This window comes from Marmota flaviventris, chromosome 3, assembly GCF_047511675.1.
Source record: "Marmota flaviventris isolate mMarFla1 chromosome 3, mMarFla1.hap1, whole genome shotgun sequence".
NCBI lineage: Eukaryota > Metazoa > Chordata > Mammalia > Rodentia > Sciuridae > Marmota > Marmota flaviventris.
Window position 1 is genome coordinate 64752399 of NC_092500.1, and position 14743 is coordinate 64767141.

Below are 14743 nucleotides of genomic sequence, written 5' to 3' on the forward strand. Positions count from 1 at the left end.
AAAGAGACCAGCTATTTAATACACACATACACACTCCAACTTCCTTACCCTAAGGGCTCATCCTCAACCCCAAGTCCTGGCCTCTCTCACCCCTCCCCACCTCTCTCACCTCTCTGTCGCATGGGTCCCTCCCTGCCTCCTAGAACCTGGCTGAGAAGACTTGATAGGGTTCTTCTGGTGCACTGTGACCCTAGACAAGTCACTGACCTTCCCTGGCCGACAGTTCCTTCACCAAATCCTTGGGTTCCACACCTAATGGGAACTGTGAGAGGGTTCTACAAAGGAGAAGAGGTGTCTGGGCTCTTCAGGCCTGAGCTCCTCTCCACGCTGCAGCAACACTTCCCCATTCCAGGGCCTGCCCCTCACCCACCCTGGGGCTCTCGTCCCTTCTGGAAGCATTCCTGCAGGCTCTAGCCCTCGCCAGATTGCTACATTCCCAGCCAGTTCCAGGAGCCCACTCAGTGCCAGGCAGCGCTGAACACTGCAGCCTCTGGAGGGCTTCTTGAGAAGCTGCCAGTACCACAAGGCCTCAGATTAAATTCCTGCCCCGCAGGGGTTCGCAGTCTAGTTCGCACCCAAACTCAGGCTCCGCGTGTGCGCATGCGCACACCCCACATGCCTCTGTCTGCCGGCCTCGAAGAGACCACCTTTCAAGATCCTGGACAGTATTTTGATAAATTAATCCCACAAAGCCAGTAGTCCTCTGCCCACCCAAAGGCATTCTCTCTCTCCCCCTCCCTCCCCCGCACAGACACCAAGCCAGGCACACACTTGCTATCCTCCCACCCTCCTTCTTCTGTCCCGCTGCACCCTCTGGAACCAGCTGTGAACAGCAGCACCAGGTTCTCAGCCCTGCCCAGCTCCACTAAACCTGACCTAGACACCAGGGCCGGGGCCGCTGCAGCCCAGGCTCCAAGTGGAACTTCTTGTTCTGCTCTCATTGGGAGCGGTTCTTTCTGGCTTCCTCCTGTTCAGAACTATTACTCACTGTCCAGTCCCTAAAAAAATGTATCTTCTCATTCTTCAGGGAAAAAAAAGAATAATTTTTTTTTCATTATCTTGGAATGTGAATGTATATAATCGTAATAAAAGCCATTTAACTTCCTTCGTGGAATATAATACTTTAAAAGAAAAAAGTCAAATGATAAAGGACAAGGAAGCAACACCTGTGACAGGCAGCAGGCTACTTTCCTGAAAACGTAAATCAATAAGAAAAAGATAAACAACCCAAAAGAAAAGAGCAACAGATGTGAATCCTAGGAGTTACAGCTTACATGCCATACATGTGCCTCCTACACATGTGCCTGGTCCTGTCTTACTGAGCCATTTAGTTCTCACAATAACCCTATGATGCAGGTATGTAGTATTATTATCCTGGTTTTAAGAAACTGGGGTACAAAGAACTTAATTACCCAAGCTCACACAAGTAGGATGTAGAAAAGCTAAGATTTGATTGAACCTTGGTAGTTGGAATCACCAGATTACTTGGGGGGAAAAAATAAAAGCAGAAAATGGGCTGGGGGTATAGCTCAGAAGTAGAGTCCTTACCAGGCAGGTGCAAGGCCCTGCGTTCCATCCCCAGCATTAAAAAAAAAAAGGAAATCAATAAGCAAATACGAAACAAAAAAGTTCAATTTCACTCAAAGATATACAACAAGAATAGAAACAAAAAGCCATTTTTCTTTGCCTGTCAAATTATCAAAGACTGAAATATTTAATGACAGCTTTCCGCTTGGTGGCTGTATGCTTAATAGAAAGCCTTGTCCTTTGTTGGAAGATTACGGATTGGTACATACTCTTTGGAGGACAAGTTGGCAAAAGGTCTCAAATTTACAAAGACATTAGCCCTTACATGAATAAGTAAAGCAAATAAAAATGAATGTACTAGTCTTTTCAACAAGTAGTTCCACTGCCAGGTTCTTATCCTGCAGATGTTCACAACAAATGCGTATATATATACACATGCTCTCTGCTGCTATTTTATATTCCTGTAAAACTGGGAACTTTTATGTCTGTCTATAGGAAATTGAATAAATGAATTGAGCTACATCATGTATTCAACAATTATTTATTGAAATGAATAAATTCTTTTTATATACTGATAGAGGGGGTTTTGTTGTGGTTTTTTTGTGTGTATACGTGTGTGTGTGTGTGTGTGTGTGTGTTTGTCTGAATGAACTCAGAAGTCCTTAACCACTGAGCCACATTCCCAGCCCTTTTTTTATATTTTATTTACAGACAGGGTCTTGTTGAGTTGCTTAGGGCCTCACTAAGTTGCTAAGGCTGGCTTCGAACTCTCAATCCTCCTGCATCAGCCTCGTGAGCCACTGGGATTACAGGCATGCACCATCACACCCAGCTGAGTTTTTAACTTTTACATATTGATTGTAAAATCTGTAATTTTAAAAATTCCTACTAGGCTCAGGCAGTCCAGCTAAACTATGCCTCCCTCCACTGTGACTGACCCCTGCTGGCTCACAGCCATCTCCTGACCTCATGTTCACTCAGGACCCTGGCACCTGAGTCCTGCCACTCCCCTCCACCCCAGGCACCCTCATTCTCCACACAGACCCACCCACATCTCACTCTCAGGGTTCCTTGAGGCACTCAATTCCAGTAAGTTTCATTTTCTCCCTTCTTCTCCTGACTGCCTATAGTCAACACTCTAGATCCTAAACAGCGCCATCTCTGAATTCTTAAGCTGCAGGACCATTCCAAAGTCTCTCTGTGTCAGCAGATGGGCTCATTTACAACACCAGCACCTCAGCCCTGAGCCTGGTTGTTCATTTCCTCCCTACCCCCCACCCTCTTCCTTGCAACTTGGACACTTTGATTATGACCTCACTCTCTGACCCCTTATCTACAGTCTCCTCCACCTAGATAAACCTCCAGCCCTCTTCAGCCTGAACACTGAACTTCCCTCCTGCAACTCTAAACTGTGGATTGCCCAGGGAAGAAAACTTCATCAGTGTCACCACAACACACATTCTACAGCTCAGCCATGGCCTCTTTGCTACTGGGCATCCATCTCTGCCTTTGGTTGGCAGCCTCTCCCAGGCCTCCCGATTGCTACTGCAAAACCTCTGGACCTTCATTGTACCCCCCGGATACCCCCATACTCTTCCCCCCTCAACAAAGAATCACCGCATTCTTCTGCACTGAGAACATTAAGTTGAGCTGATAAAAACTTTGCCTTCCTGCCCACACCCAAACTGACCCCTCCATTCCACCTCTCTCCCTCTCTCCAGACTGCGGCACACCATCCTTCCACCTGTGTCCTGGACACCTGCTTCTCTCACCTCCTAAGGTATTCTGCTCTTTCGGTTACCTTCCTTCCTAATGCTGTCAAACCCTCCTTTTCTGGCTCCCTCTCCCTTCTCACAGCCGAGCTTCCTGACAGAGTTATCATCCTGCACTTTAGTTGAAGCTGTGGGGGAAGAAGTCAGATGTCAGCAGGCCCCAGTTTCAATGGGGTACAGAAGTGGAAACTTGAAGTGCTGAGCACCATTTCCAAAAATGTTTGGCAGGAAGGGAAAGTGAGACGGGAAGTTAGCTTGAACAGAAAGCCAGCTTAAGTAAAGAATGATTATGACCAGTGAGACCTGAGTAAGTGGGGGTGACAGAGGGGAGGCAGAGACATGCTAAAATCTCTCATAAATATGAGAGGTTAAAGCTAATTAATGGAGCAAGGTCCAGAGGGCTGGGTCTGAGTCCAGGTGGGGCCAGTTATGGTGCCCAGAAGAAATGTCTCCATGTCTATGGCAGGAGGGAGGAATCAAGGGTGGACAAGGTATAGATAGTCACAAGTGGGCAGAGGCCAGATTAGAGAAGGTTCTAGAAACTCTCTGACAACAGCTATTTCTGCTTCTGGAGAAGATAGTCACATTTCATGGGCCTGTTCTACCAAGTCCTTTATACCAGATCATCCTGCCCATGGACTTTTTCTGGTCTCAGTCCACATGGCAGTTATAGCCTGTAAAAGATCTGAAGTCTAGGGAAACCACACAGCATCCTAATGGTAGGTTGGCCTCCGCTTTGACTCAAACTGCCTCTTTCTAGCTACATGACCTTGTAGCTGACCTCTGAGAGACTCAGTTTTTTAATTAATAAAATGAGGAATCAATGTCTTTCTCATAGGCTTAAGTATTGGAGAAGATAATGCATACAATGTACTTAAAACCCTGAATACATCACCAAGACTCAATGAATGGGAGCTATTACTGAACTTATTACTGTAGCTGCCAATCATTGGAACTTCTGCCATGCTGTGGACCTCTCTTTACTGTTGAGGGACTGTTTTAGTCAGCTTTTTCATTACTGTGACTAAAAGACTTAACCAGAACAACTGTAGAGGAGGAAAAATTTATTTGGGGGCTCACAGTATCAGAGGTCTCAGACAGCAGGTGCCATTCCTCGAGGCTTGAGGTAAGGCAGAACATCACAGTGGAAGAAGTGTGGTGAGGGAAATGACTCACATGATGATCAGAAAGCAGAGAGACCCCACTTGCCAGATACAAAATATATGCTCCAAAGGCACGCCCCCAATTCCCACCTCCTCCAGCCATACTCCACCTGCCTTCAGTCATTACCCAGTTAATCCTATCAACAGATTGATTCACTGATTGGATTAAGACTCTCATGATTCGATCACTTCCCCCTCTGAACCCTCTCGCATTGTCTCACTTGAGCTTTTGGGGGACACCTCACTTCCAAACCATAACAGGGTCCAAGGAAAACAGGACTCAGGACACCACTGCCCTTGATTTGTCCCCCATTTGACAACTATATGGTCCTGGGGGTAGGATATTCTACCACCCCTGGCCTCTTCCTCATCTCCATGATTCTGGGTATTCATTATACACATCCCCCTTTTCCCTTTCTGGTCATCTGCATGCTGGCTTTTCCATGTCCCGCCTGAACTTTCTGGGCTTGTGGAACTAGATATCCAAAAAATGATTTCCCTACTTCTTGGTAAGATTCTCTGTGGAGTACAATGATCAGATGGCCTCTTCAGAAACCTGCAGGACTTTGTGGGGCCCTCTGGGAACCTCTCCCTACTAGAGGTGGGCTCTGGCACTGGGACCAACTTCAAGTTCCATCCACCTGGCAGATGACCTATACTTTGAGAAGCTCTTATTCAAAAGCACTGCCAAGAACTGACACCTGCAATTTTAGTGCTTCTTGGTGGCTACCAGGGAGAACAAGCATCAGGTGGCTGACAGTTTTGTGGCTGTGATAGTCTGCACCACGGTGCTATGCTCCATGAAGAACAAAAAACAGGTCCTCCGTGAAGTGTGCAGATTGCTGAGGCCGGTAAGTGAAGCACAGGGAAATAAGAGAAGCCCTTCCTTACTACAAGTTAAGCTGGGCAGAGCATCCGGCTCCATCGAGACCCTGAGGGCTCCAGAACAGCTCACCCTGAGGTTGACCTTGGGCAAGTCACTTTAATCGCTCATTTATTGAGTATTAATTTAACAGACATTTAGCCAGTGCTGACTGTGTGCAGCAATACAGCATTTCTGGGAAGATAAAATCAGTCTCTGAGAGAACAAATAATTTGCACAATGACACATAGCTCACAAAAATGGCAGAGACACAACTAAAACACAGGCAGGCGCCTTAACTTCCAGGCCAGAGAGCTTCTCACCTGCTGCTCCCCTGTTGGCCTCCAACCTTTCTCTTCTAAATCCCATCACAAAGGCCAATGTTCACAAAAGAGAACAACGAATCCCCTGTGGGGCATGCTAGAACATCGCCCTCCTCCAGCAAATGAGGACTTGTGAGCACACAGATACCCATCTTTACTTATGTCATATGTTCTTTGGTTTGACTTTGGGGCCTCCCAGGGTTATCTACATACCATTCTCTAGCGCTTTTCCCTAGTGACAGTCATTATTCATTGTTTCTGAGGAGAAGAAGAAAAGCATGCTGGGAAAGACAGGAAGTGGTTGTGGGAAGCAGCTTCTCCAGAGACTTTTCTCATGGTTATCCCCTTGCATCTTGGAATGCTGTTTCCTTCTCAGTATTTCTTACATCATTCTTTTTAATTATAAAGGTCATTAATCAATGCAGAGTCTTTGTTTAAAACAAAAACAAAAATAAAAAAAAGAACTCAAAACTAAAGAAGAATTGGAGGAAATCAAAAGTTCTCCTTTTCCTTCCCTAAATCCCACTCTCCTTACCTGTCCCATAGGCAAGTTTCCCCTCCCTGAGATTTGAAAGTTTTTCTTTCTCTACTTTACTGTTACTTTTATTTTTCAAGTTATATTTGAGCCCAGGTTACTCTATAAAAAGAATTAGGGTCTGACCCCCTTAACTTGGACCAGACCCTATAGCACATTAGCCCTTTTTATTTCCCTGTCTTCATCCCTTCTTCTGTCAACCCCACAAACCTCCATCCTCAATCCTGGCTTTGGTTGAAATAATCTATAATTTTAGTTCCAACCTACTACTTAAGGATTATTCTCCCTTGTATGTATGTATGTATGTATTGTTGTAGATGGATACAATACCTTTATTTTATTTGTTTATTTTTATGTGGTGCTGAGGATCGAACCCAGTGCCTCACATGGGCTAGGCAAGTGCTCTACAACAAAACCACAACCCCAGTTCCTCCCTTATCTTTTATTTCAAAACTCCTTTTGAATTTATACTCACTTCAAATCCCTTTATCATCATTCATTTATTTACTATAAGCTTTACTAGCTTTATCATTCTAGGTACTCCTTATACACATCCCCCTTTTCCTATTTCCTGGGCTATTTGTTTTCCCCGATTGCAAGTTTTGGATTAGTTTGTTTATTCATTTGTAAAATTTAATTTTCATTTGCTTAGACTACTTTCTTGAATAGTTTCCTTAGAAATGGTTCGTGGGGGTGTCTTTGTGTATCTGAAAGTATCTGTCTTCACCCTCACACACAGCCATGGTCACCTCATTTCCCTTCTCACATGTATATCTGCTCTGGGCTCCAATATGAAACCAAATTTCCACACCCACCCTTATTAGCTGAAGAGCATTTTCTCCTGTCATTTGAGCATTTGAGCCATCAGGACAATGAGAAAAGAAGTTACCCTTCTCTAATTTATCCACCATTTCCCCAATATGCCCTAGAGATAGATGGATGATGGACAGACAGATGGATATAGGTATAGATATATAAATTTACCAAAGTTATGCATGCATGTGATTTGAAGAGGCAAATTGTAAGGCTTGTGATGAAAAATAACAGCTCTTAGCCACACACATCCTCAATTCCCAAAAGGCAACCACATTCAAGTTTTAGCCTTTTACTTTAATTTTTTAATTTTTAATATCCACATTTCTAAATAATATGTTTACACTGCTACTACTCTACTCTTTGGGATTAGGCATTAACTATTGACTTGTCACCTTGGAAAGTAAGAATTCATCTCTTTCACAACTGTCCCCCAGGCCACCACATTTCCCACCTTCCCCTCATCCTGATAGAGTTGTTCCATTAATTGATATTCACAGCAGAACCATGGAGTATAGTTCTTTTCTCTCTCTCTCTCTCTCTCTCTCTCTCTCTCTCTCTCTCTCTTTTTCTTTTGGGTACCAGGGATTGAACCCAGGAACACTTAACCATTGGGCTACATTCCTAGCCCTTTTTATTTTTTCATTTGGAGATACTGAGACAGGGTCTTGCTATGTTGCTTAGGGCCTCACTAAGTTGCTGAGGCTGGTTTTGAACTTGAGATCCTCCTACCTCAGCCTCCTGAGCCACTGAAATTACAGGTTGTACGCCACTGCACCTGGCTTCTACTTCATTTACCTTTTGGACCATGTGATCAATATATCTTCTTAATCTGATTTTCCCAGGGTTCATAAATTACCCCCAGAATCTCCCCCACTTGTGTAAACCTCTCAGTCTGTTCAAACATGGCAATTTTCAGGTCAGTTTCACTGCCTAGAGCCATTTCTCCCAAGGTCTCTCCCCTGTTCCCCAAGCCTATCACGTGCTCTCACCTTGGCATCTCCTTCACCATCTCCCAGGGGACTCTCTTCTTTATATCTGGCCCCTGACTCCCCATCTTCTACATTCTTTCTCTTCCTCTTTCTTAGTTTACTGCCTGCTTTTGGTAGAGTATATTATTTGATAGCTTTCTGGTAAATTATATACGTGACAGTGGTGTGCTAAGGAAATGCACCCTCATTCTCAAAACTAATCCTAGCTTGTACAGTTGCAGAATTCTGAGCTGTGAAAATATTTTCCCTCAATTTTTTGCAAGTATCCATTGACTATTAGCTACCAGTAACCCTGCTGAGAAGTCCCATTCTGGTTTAGATTTCTTATAGAAACCCCCACCATAAGTTTATAAAATCTTCCCTGTCCCAGTGAAATGATTGGATGAGATCTGTTGGGATGTAATGAGCTATTTCAATTTGCAAATTCATACCTTTCTGTTCTGAAAATTCCCTTGGGAATATTTCCATGATGGTTGTCGTAATATGGATGAGTCTCCAAAAACTCTTTCTGGAACTCTTCTTATTCAGTTTCTGGATTCTTTAGTTTTCTTATCTTTGTTGTCCCTCTTTCTATCTCTTTGTCCTTTTAAATTGCATTCTAGATTTCCTTCAGATTATCTTCAAAGACTTTTCTAAATTTTTCAGTTCTGCTATCATTGATTTCCAAGGGCCAATATTATTTTGTTTTCTGACAGCCATTGTTATTGCATTCTGTTCCTATTTCATGAATGAAATACTTTCTCTTTTTCTCTGAGAATATTAGTAAAAGGAAAGGAGTTTTCACTTTCAGTATTTCCATCTTCCTACTTTATCTCTGCTTTCTTACGGCATTTTGGTTTTTTTATTTTTTTATTTTCTTGTTTTAGGGATTCTGTTTTGTTCATTTGGTGTTTTGTTTGTTCGTTCCTATGCATAGTCTGAGCTCCAGTTTTTGAGGGAACCCCTTCTCAGATGACCAATGACCCAAGGCCAACTCACAAACTAGGGGATGTCACTAAAAGGCTGGCTGGGTGCTCCAGGATCACAGAGGCAGCCCGTAGGTAAGCTGGCTGAACTGTTCTCATATGTTCTAGAGTGTTCTAGAGGTTTTTCTTTTCATCTGGTCACGCCCAGTGAAGAATCTTCTAAATTTCTGCCTAGAACATATAGACCAGGCTTCCAGAGTGCTGGAGGACAAGAAGGCTAAAGCTTTCTGCATTTGACTGAAAACTTTCATTTACTTCCATCTTTTCAACAAGATGTCTATGCCCACAAAAGGGCTCACCAGGCTTTGTCACAAAGACCCTCTACTTAACCATTCCAGAGAACAAGCTATAGTCCCTGCTGAGGTGGGAAGGGACAGAATCTAGCTGTTCTGAGCAGAGATTCAAAAGTCCAATGGCTTATTAAACAAATTTAATCAATCTCCCAGGGCTTTTTAAACCAATTTGGTTGAGGTACAATTTGCATACAATCAGGTGCATCCATTTTCAATATGCATTTGAAGCTGTTCTGATAAATGTATACACTTATGTAACCATCACCAAAATAAAGAGAGAATATTCCCATCACTTCCAGATGATTCACTTGTGCTAATCAATCCCCACAACCCAGATCCAAGCACACCCTCACTGCTTTCTGTCACTATAGAACAGATTTGTCTTCCCTAGCATTTAACATAAATAAAATTATACAGTAAGTACTACTGACCATCTGGCTTCTTCTGCTAACATAAATTTTTGGAGACTCATCCATATTACAATATGTATCAATTTCCATCCTTATTATTGCTGAGCAGCATTCATTGTGCAAATAGAACAATTTTTTTTTATAAATCCATCTGTAACAGACATTTATTTCCAGTTTGGGTTATTAAATGAATAAAGCTGATGTAAACACTTTTGTGCAAGTATTGTTATAGCACAAATTTTCATTTCTCTTGAATAAATGAGTATGTACAAGCAAATTTTCTGAGTTATATAGTAAGTGAATTTTTAACTTTAAAAGAAATCATGATGCTGTTTTCCAAAGTGGCTGTACCATTTTACTTTCCTACCGCAGCATATGAAAAGTCTAGTTGTTCGACATATTCAACTCTTGATATTTTGAGTACTTGCAATGGGAGCTATAGTGATATTGCATGATAATTGTGATTTAATTTTCTTAATGATTAATAAAAAGCATATTTTATGTGCTCATTGGCCATATATTTGATCATATATGATCAAATATTCTGCCCATTTTTAAATCTATTTGTCTTCTCATTTGGTTGTAAGTGCTTTTTACATATTCTACAGCCAAGTCTATTATCAAATATTTAAAATTATGAATATTTTATTCAAGTCTATGGCTCTGCCTTTTCATTTTTTGATGGTGTCTTTCAAGAAGGCAAAATGTTTTATTTTAATTAAGTCTAAGTTGGTTAATATTTTTCCTTTTATGCTCCATGTATTTGTGTTTTAGCTAAAAAATATCTCTCTGCCCCTCAAGATTGTAAAGACTTTCTCTGGCTTTCTTCTAGATGTTTTATAATTTTAGATTTTCTATTGCGGTATATGATCCATATCCAGTAAATTTTTGTAAATTTTTTTTTTTCATATGAATATCCAGTTCTCCCAAGATCATTTGTTGAAAAGACTGTTTTGCTTGCATGGAGTTGCCTGGTCACGTTTGTCAAGTATCAGCTGACCACATATATGTTGTTCTGGGTTCTATTCTGTTCTTTGATTTATATGTCTCTTCTTTTGTTGGTATCACACTGTCTTGATTACTATACTTTTATATCAAGTTTTGAATTAAGAACATGAGAATCTTAATTCAACAATAAGCTTTGGTAGAGTGAGTTGAGAGTAATCCGTCTTCTGGGTAGCCTAAGTCTCCCACCAAACACCACCTTGCTGGGATCTCTGCTGAATGCCCTGAGTGTTCAATAAGGACTCTCCTCTTGGACTGGTTGAAACTTGACATGTCTTAGAACCCCGCCTGAGTTCTGGAAATTGTTCAGTCTATAACTCCTCAGTCATTATTCTTTGCCTGGCCTGACAGAGTTTTGTACTATACAGATGCAATGCACCATTCAGCAGTGAACTCAAGGAGCCCAGCAGATTGCTGGAGTTCTCCTGCATAGCTCCCTGGTTTCCCATAGCTGGCTTAAGATTCAGCATTCTTGGGTCTAAGTTACAACTTGTTCTACTTTCTAATTTCAAAAGAATTCTGCAATCATCTCCCTTGCTGTTTTCTTTGTCTGTTGTACATGCTGACAGTTGAAAATGTTGTCTTCACGTTCAGTCAGTGGTGTGCTATATAATTTTAAAGACGCATTCCTAAAAAGCACCCTGCTACGGGGCTGGGGATGTGGCTCAAGCGGTAGCGCACTTGCCTGGCATGCGTGCGGCCCGGATTCGATCCTCAGCACCACATACAAACAAAGATGTTGTGTCCGCCGAAAACTAAAAAATAAATATTAAAAAAATTCTCTCTCTCTCTCTCTCTCTCTCTCTCTCTCTGTCTGTCTCTCTCTCTCTCTCTGTCTCTCTCTCCCCCACCTCCCTCTCTCTTTAAAAAAAAAAAAAAAAGCACCCTGCTACACAAAAAATATTGGGAGAAAAAACAAAACTTAAAGGGGGAAATGGGGTTAGGAGCATAACCCTCAAAAACTTCATCAATGACACACAAAAAATAAGAATTTAATAAAAATAGTAGCTGTTTTACTAAGTGATTAAGAAATACATAACTACTGCAATAAATAAGATATTTTACCTTGAAAAACCCTGAAATTTGCTTGCAGAAGGGGGCAATTAGAAGGCTACAGCTTTGTGAAGTGGCAGAAAAATTACTCAAAATCTGAGAACACCTGATGTAGATGGATAAGGATAGCAAATGAAAATAGCAAATTAAAGATGTTTAAGGTGTGTGTTTTTGTGTAGTCCGGCAGGGCTCTGTTATGCATGATATGGTTCTCTGCGTTCCAGTTTTGCTCACAGACAAAATTGTAAATAAGAAAATGTGAAATTCACATTATGCTCAAATTGTTCCATAATGTATCAATCATGTTGAAACCAATTTCTGTTTTCAACTGAATATATCTAAATAAGTAAGTAAACCTCGCTGCAGTTTTCTTGGGTTTCAAAAAGCAGAAGACTAATATGTGTGTTCCACCTGCCATATTGAAATGGAAGCCATTATTCATTTCCTCACATATGTATACCCCTTGGGGACAGTGGAACCTTCCAGGCAAGACTGGTAACTAGACCTCCAAATCTCCACAGTCAACACAGTATCTATCCCTTCTTAAGTGCTCACTAATAACTGATGAATATGGTTAATATGAAATTGTTCTGTGGCTATTTAGTGTAATAAACAATAAACTATTTGTGTAGGTTTATCAAGAAAGACTATGGTTAAGTGGACTCCCATCTCCAAGAGATATCCTTGACTTCATGGAACCTACAGCTGCCAAACATCCTAGCTTCACTTTCTCCATTCAGCAATTCTCAGCCCATTCAGACACATCCTATTTCAGACCTGATGAGAAAGACTCAGAATGTTCTGGAATGGCCCACTTTCTCAGCCAAAATGGCAGCTGCCACAAGCCCACTTGGCCAGGGCACTCTGCCTCACATTACTAGGTATACTTGAAATTAAAAGAAAGCTGTGCCAAGGTTTTCTGCCTAAAAAAGTATCAACTGTTTTTTTAAAAAACAATATGCCATTGTGATTTGAATCTGGCATTTAAATTAGCACAACCTATTAGAAAAACAATTTGATAAAAACATCCATGAAGATGTCTATCAGGGTGTTATTGAGAGACAGAGAGAGAGAGAGAGAGAGAGAGAGAAACAGCCACATGTTCTACAATAGAGAGTCATTGAGTAAGTTATGCAACAGTTCCTCATTGATTTTCATGTCTGCATTTAGAATCAGTCATGGGAATCATGTTCTGTTATCAAAACAACAACGTTTATGGTTTGCAGAGGCTGGATACCACATGGCAGAGAGCAGATTCCAGAGTCAAGGTCCCAGTGCTAGCTCTACCACTTACTTCAAATGCAGAGCAAGTCTCTGTCTCTATCTCTAACATCAGGAAAATGCCTACTCTGCAGGATTATGTCAGGATTAAAAGAGAAAGAGAAAACAATCCACACAGAGCCTGGCACATACTGTCCCCGGTATTTCATAAGTAGCATATGTTGTCATCGTCTTAAGTAGACAGGCGAATGGAAAGATGTAGCAACATCACATTTGTAATAGTAGTTCTTAGAAGAAAAACAGATTCTCTGGACAAAAGAAAAAAAAAGGACATACCCTTACATATCAAGTGATTGTTGTATTCAAGAGGTAAAATCATGGATGACTTTTCCCTTTCTCTTTGCGACAGATTATGACATAATAAAACATACAGTATATATTTGCTCTCTGCCCCGAGTTCCGGACAGAGTTCCTAAACCCTTGGAATTTCATGACTGACAGAGTTGCTAGGAGAATCTTTTGTTCTAATATTTATTCTTTGACCCCGGTTCCTGATACAGAGCTTGGAATTTCCTGGGTGATCCAAGCTGCTTCTTTTGTACTAAGGCCACTCCTGTGGGCTGCCCGATGGCTTCAGAAAGGGGGCTGGTTGCAGAAAGGCCAGGATTAGAAGTTTGGAACTTTCAGCCCATCCCCCATGCTCCAGGGAGGGGAGGGGGCTGGATTGGTTAATAACCAACCATACCCACATGATGGAACCTCCATAAATATCCCTAAACTACCAGAATAGGAGGCTTCCAGATGGGTGAATGCAGCCACGTGCCAGGAGGACGGCAGACTCCAATCCATGGGACAGAAGCTCCTGGGCTCAGGGCCCTTCTGGTCATCTCCCTGTGTACCTCTTCATATGACTATTCATTTGCATCGTGTGTGTGTGTGTGTGTGTGTGTGTGTGTGTGTGTGACTGGTGATCTAACTCAGGCCTTTCTCGCACATGTTAAGCCGTCAGTCTACCTCTGAGCTACCTCCTCAGCCTCTTTTATAATAAATTGGTAGACATGAGTGAAGTATTTCTAGTTCTGTGAGTCATGATAGTAAATTATCAAAACTGCCACAGGAGTGGAAGGGACCCCTGAATTTTAGCCAAGTTGGACACAAGTGTTGGGCACCCTGGGCCCAATACCTGTGACGGGTATCTGAAGTGTGGGTGGTCTGTGGGACTACACTCTTGCCTTGCAGGGTCTCCACAAGCTCCAGGTAGTTAGTATCAGAATTTCATTAACTTATAGGACAGCCAGTTGTTGTTCTGAGAGAACTGCAACCATATGCTTGGTGTCAAAAATGTTGTGAGTAAAGAAACAATTTTCTGTTACTAATATTAATCTTGTAGTTTGATCTTTTACTAATGGCAAAACACATCTTTATTTTGAGAGGGTGGGGATTGGGGATTGAACTCAGGAGGCACTCAACCACTGAGCCACATCCCCAGCCCTTTTTTGTATTTTATTTAGAGACAGGGTCTCACTGAGTTGCTTAGCACCTTGCTATTGCTCAGGCTGGCTTTGAACTCTCGATCCTCCTGCCTCAGCCTCCCAAGTCATTGGAATAACAGGTGTGCACCACTGCACCTGGTTAAAAAACATCATTTTTAAGCATCATTTTTAAGACAAGTTTTGAGTCAAACATTCTTTGACTCTAAAAAACAAGTCATGGTTAAATACTCATAAAACTTGCCATTTCAACCGCTGAGGTATAAAGTTCAGTGGCACTACGGACATTCACATTCACCACCATCCATCTGCAGGATGT